The sequence below is a fragment of the Anastrepha obliqua genome, chromosome 5 (genome assembly GCF_027943255.1).
Source record: "Anastrepha obliqua isolate idAnaObli1 chromosome 5, idAnaObli1_1.0, whole genome shotgun sequence".
In the NCBI taxonomy this organism is placed as follows: domain Eukaryota; kingdom Metazoa; phylum Arthropoda; class Insecta; order Diptera; family Tephritidae; genus Anastrepha; species Anastrepha obliqua.
Genome location: NC_072896.1, coordinates 17924566 through 17929200, shown reverse-complemented (window position 1 = coordinate 17929200; position 4635 = coordinate 17924566). Strand labels below are relative to the sequence as shown.

General features: G+C 29.0%; 2 non-coding genes across 2 annotated transcripts; one reads left to right on the top strand and one right to left on the bottom strand.

Moving 5' to 3' along the window:
• Window positions 1-2215: 2215 nt before the first annotated feature.
• On the top strand, window positions 2216-2287 carry Trnad-guc (transfer RNA aspartic acid (anticodon GUC)). Its single transcript has one exon. It is a non-coding gene; the product is annotated as a tRNA-Asp (tRNA).
• An 847-nt stretch (window positions 2288-3134) lies between these two features.
• On the bottom strand, window positions 3135-3206 carry Trnad-guc (transfer RNA aspartic acid (anticodon GUC)). The gene has a single exon. It is a non-coding gene; the product is annotated as a tRNA-Asp (tRNA).
• Window positions 3207-4635: the final 1429 nt, after the last annotated feature.

Genomic DNA, 4635 nt, shown 5'->3' with positions numbered 1-4635 from the left:
GAGGTTTATGTGAGGGACCAATTGAATGAACTGTTGCAAAAGTTTAATACATCGGTAATCATACATATAAAAAAATAGTAAAAGAATCAAGGCAAAAATTCCACACCAAAATTTTCGCAGAATAAAAACCAAATAAATAAGATGTTATTTTGATATTCAAAGAAAAATGCAATTTTTTAATATAAATTATCGGATGTTTATTTCATTATAAAGAGGAGAATATTTCGTTAATAATGGAAAATATCCTTTTCATGAAATTTTCCATAACCGAATTGCAAAGTTGCTGCCCTATGTCCTCGATAGCCTCACGAGTTCCACCTTGAACCGACCCTGGGCTGTTGGCGTAGACCTTTTCTTTCACGTGGTCTCAAAGAAAAAGGTCACGAGGTGTTAAATCACAAGATCTCGGTGGCCAATTGTGAACACCTCTTCGAGAGATAACACGGCCCGGAAACTTTTCCCGTAAAAGATCAATGGTTTCGTTGCTTGTGTGGCACGTAGCGCCCTCTTGTTGAAAATAAACTTTGTCCAGATCAATACCATCCAATTCCGGCCATAAAAAATCGTTAATCATCTGTCGATAGCGCAATGCATTCACCTGTAACACCTGTTTTTGGAAAACCCTTTAGAAGAACATCAAAATTCCAATCCTACTGCTACTACTTGTGTTATTAACTGTTTGTTAACGTCTTCGACAATTTTGAAACCTCTACTCAAACGAACCTGGCAGCACTCCTCTCTCAAACTAGTCTTTCTGCCTCCTTCTGAACTTGTTTTCCTCTTCACACACCTGATGCTGTCATTATTCTCCAGGAAGTGTCCGACAGCAAACTTACTTTTTCTATATTTTGAATTACTTTAAACTTATTCTTATATTACAGTTTTGACGAACATAAGTTCTTATAAAAACAAAAAAAATTTTTTGCACCTACTCACGCGATTGTTCAATTTAAAAAAAAAAAAAAAAAAAATTAAAAAAAAAAAAAATACCATACTACCCCCTTTTTTTTAAATTATTCTATAACATCTTAAGATTATTGTGTGAAAGTTTGAAGTGCATTAGAGTAAAATTGACAAAGACACAAAGGATTAAGTATCTACCTCTCCAACCGGATTTCACGCTTCACAAATCTTTAAACGCGTTTTTCTCACACTTGCCTTTTTTACGGTCGGTGTCCACTGCAGATTCATATCTACTGCACCGATTCTTTTCAAATTTGGTATTTTTGTTTCTTTACTTTATTCACGAGGTAATGACGTCGAGTTTTTTTTTTTTTTAAATTTTGTCATATTTTAAAACAACAAAGTTTTCAAGTTTTTTTTATGAAAAATCGGTGTTTTGACTTCAAAGCGCTTTAAAAAATTAAAAAAAAAAAAAAAAATTCAATTTGGTTTTTTGATTTTAGTTGATCCAGTAATGAGTTCTGAGGGACAACTTTTTTATGAGACGTCCGCGAAGATTCGCTGCCACCAACTCATTTCTTCATAAAAATCAATGAAAATTTCACACAATATTCTTTAAATATGACTTTATAATGAAGTAATTTTAAAATTTTGAATAAATCAACTGTGTCGACAAAAAAAATTTCGAAAAATATGCTTGTTTTACACCGAATTAACCATACTACCCCCTTAATGACTTGAGATATTCCCATGAATTGACATCAGATATTCAAAAAAATTAATTTTTTCGAAATACTCAAAAAACCAATCCATCTGAAATTTATATATGTACATATATTTTTTTTTTTAATCAGCACAATTTTCAAAAATCTTTAATCGCCTTCAGTGTCATATACAATCTTTATAATTCACTCTCCATTTTAAAATTCTTTCGACCGCAGCCAAAAATGTCTTCAAAATATATGTACCTGCATATGTATGTATGTACACTCGATATGCGTGGCTACACATGTATCAGCCCACACATATGTAGATATAGACGTGTATATATACTATTAATTAATTATGTTAACATAGGTGCGTCATGTTAAGTTATTTCCATCTGCTCGTCGCATTTACAAACAACAAATAAACAAATAATGATAGCATAGCGAGCAAAACCAAAAGTGTAGAATAACAAATCATTAAAAAACAACAAATAACAAAAATAAAAAAAAAACAGCTTAAGTACCGCAGCAACTGAAAGGCTTAGTCATACAGAATTTTACAAGCGTTAGCTGAAAGTATATAGCGAACGAGTCTTTCATATCGGTCCTCGATAGTATAGTGGTCAGTATCCCCGCCTGTCACGCGGGAGACCGGGGTTCAATTCCCCGTCGGGGAGATTTGTCAAAGTGGAATTCTTTAGACAGTTTTTTAATCACAGTATTTGTTTTTTCACTATTGAAATATGTATATGTATTTATATTATAGATACGTTAGGTGAAATATGTTTCAACAAATAAAATGAATACTTACAAAACAAACCTTCAAACTAATTCTGCTTTGGAAATTGTAAGAAATGCTTGAAGAATGATTTACACTGAAGACACGTTATAGCTGAAATTGCAAACATTTTAAAAATCGTTTTTAATCTATTTTAGGTGTTTTTTATTTTTTTAATACATTTTTAATACCCGCCATATACAGCATATAAATTTTTTATGAAACATTTTTGGTATAAATGAGGAACGTCCCAAAAAAAAAATAGGCGAAGCCGCGTTCGTTTTTGGGTAGATGCAAGTATTTCGATAAGAGCTTATTAAAGCTCACCCAAACTGGGGACTCGTGTTGTCCCCACCTCATTTAAGCCCAACATAAATATTATTGAGATCGGATTGAAGCCGCACTTTTTATACGTTCAGATTAAATTAGCATCCGTTGGTGTGATTTTACAAGATAAAACTCGCATTGTCTCTATAAATTTCCTTGTCTAAGAAAATTAACACCCAGCGTAAATTATAGTTTACTGAAATGCGAGCGAATATATGTATATATTTAGTTAGTTTGGTTCAGACCGAGCTTAGCACTATCTTAATTGAATTCATTCTTTTTTTTTACAAACAATTTTTTTTACAATACTTCAAAAATCATTTACGTATGTTTAATGTTCCATTAGAGTAATATTTACTTAGCAATAAAAAATATGTCACTTAAAAAAAAAATAAAATAAAAGAAATATATTTTCATCTCTCCCCGACGGGAAATTGAACCCCGGTCTCCCGCGTGACAGGCGGGGATACTGACCACTATACTATCGAGGACCGTTGAAAGTGATGGGTACTTAATACAAATATGTACATACATATGTTACGAAAATAAAAAATAAGAAAGCAAGTACACTTATGTTCAAAATAATAGCAGCGCGATTAATTACCAAGTTTCAACATTTTTGTATTTAATTTCTTTTCTTTATGTTCTAATACAAGTATAGTGTATTTTGCAACAGAAATGATGGAACTTTAGACAGAAGAAAGCTTTAAAATTTATACAAATTTCACATACATTTTACGAATTTCAAAAATTGTTTTTTTTAAGTATTACATTTTTGTTTTAATTTTCAGTTTTTTCAAAATTTTAATTTTTTTTTATTTCAGTTTTTTCAAAATTTAATTTATTAAATTTATTTATTGTTATTATATTAATTTTTTCAAATTTAAAATTTTTCCCAAATTCTAAATTTTTTCAAAATTTTCCAAATTTTCATTTTTTTCCAAATTTTAAATTTTTTCAAAGTTTTGAATATTTCAAAAAAAAATTTTTTAAGGATTAAATTTTTGTTTTAATTTTCAGTTTTTTCACAATTTTAATTTTTTTTTTAAATTTCAGTTTTTTCAAAATTTTAAATTTTCTCAAAATTTAATTTATTAAATTTTTCAAATTTAAAATTTTTTCCAAATTTTGATTTTTTTCCAAATTCTAAATTTTTTCAAAATTTTTAATATTTTCTAAATTTTAATTTTTTTCCAAATTTTAAATTTTTTCAAAATTTTGAATATTTTCCAAATTTTCAATTTTTTTTTATTTCAATTTTTTTTAATTTCTATTTTTTAACCAGATCCTTAGAAAGCTTCCTGATATGCATTTTTATAGCCCATTCAATATTAGCATAAAAAGTGCAAGCCTGAAGTGTCTCAAAATTTTCATTGACTTATGGCAATTTTTTTGCATACTATGTTGAAAAGTTTCATCCAAATAAATCACACTTTCGAAAGTCTTTTTTTCAGCGATAAAAAATTGCCATAGTTCAGTGAGAATTTCGAGCAACTTGAAACTTGCACTTTCTTCTTCTTAATTAACCGAGTTTAACAAAGCGCACCAGTTGGTTCCTTCTCGTGCTCATCGGCGTCATTTGGAAACTTGCACTTTACTAAAATTGCAAACTAACTGCATTTCGTTTTAAATTCTGAATAAAAAATTTAAAATGTTGATGGCAATTTTTTGAAATTTTTTCAAAGCTTGTAAATTTTGTACACAATTTGGAACGTAGAGCTATATTGTTTTTATTGTAGAATGTACTACACTTTTACAAAAAAGGAAAAGAAAAAATATTAAAAGCAAAAAAAAGAAAAATAGTTAAAACTTGCCAATTGTATGCGCTCCTATTATTTTGTTCATAGGTGTGCATACTTTTTTCTTACTTTTTATTTTTGTAACAAATATATTTTAAAAAGTAAACTGAGATTGTAACGG